This window comes from Carlito syrichta, unplaced genomic scaffold (genome assembly GCF_000164805.1).
Source record: "Carlito syrichta isolate Samal-C Ts95f unplaced genomic scaffold, Tarsius_syrichta-2.0.1 Scaffold302411, whole genome shotgun sequence".
Lineage (NCBI taxonomy): Eukaryota > Metazoa > Chordata > Mammalia > Primates > Tarsiidae > Carlito > Carlito syrichta.
In genome coordinates this window covers 82,958-83,869 of record NW_007246507.1, presented here as the reverse complement: position 1 = coordinate 83,869, position 912 = coordinate 82,958, and positions in this window count along the sequence as shown.

The following is a 912-nucleotide window of genomic DNA, read 5'->3' as shown; positions in this document are numbered from 1 at the left end:
CTGTTCAAGGTCAGCTTATGAGTGAGAACATATGGAACTCAGTTCTTTGTTTCTGTGATAAATCACTGAGTATGATTGACTCCAAATCCATCCAAGTTGCTGCAAAGTCCATATATTTGTCCTTTATGGCTGCATAATATTCCATTGTGTATATGTACCAAAAATTTTTTAAAAATGCAAATTAAAAATAAAAATAAGACCTATTTTTAGCATTCAAGATTCAGCTCCCCCCTTCTGAGTAGGTGAGAGATGCATCCTGGGTTTTCTCCATGGTTCAGCACCGTGTTGCTTTTGCTTATTTCAGTTAGTGAGCTAATGCCAGGAGAGGAGTCTCACGGGGGATCATTAAAGTGACTTGGCAGCTGTCAGAAGTTCAGAGAACTTGGGCCTGAGGGCCTGTGTGCAGCTAGAACAGGTGTGGCGTGGGCGGTCGGGGCTGGTAAATGGCTTCATGGCCGTCAGGGTCCGGGTCTCCCATCATTCTGCTCCCACAGCCTTCACAGATTGCCACAGATTCACCTTTGTCTGAGCTTCACTGTTCCAGGCAAGGAGGAGAGGAGGATTGGGTGGGGAGGGAGCAAATCTCCCCATGGAGGGACCGTGAAGAGCCTTTTCTGGAAGCCCCACCTGGCGACCCACTCGCTGTGTGTGGCTAGGGAGGTGTGGTCTTGGAGCTGGGCACGTGGCCACCCGGAGTGAGGAGGGTTCTGTTCGAGAGGATGGCTTAGGGAAAATGCTTAGGGATGCAGCTTGAGGTGGTCGCACCTGCCTGGGGACTCGTCCGGGAAGCAGGCCCCGCGTGACTGACGACATGGAGCTGAGCCAGCGGCTGTCACTGCAGCCTCTCGCCCGCCTGAGACACTGGACAGTCACTGAGCTGTCTCCTGGCTGTGCTGCTCAGGCCCCCATCCC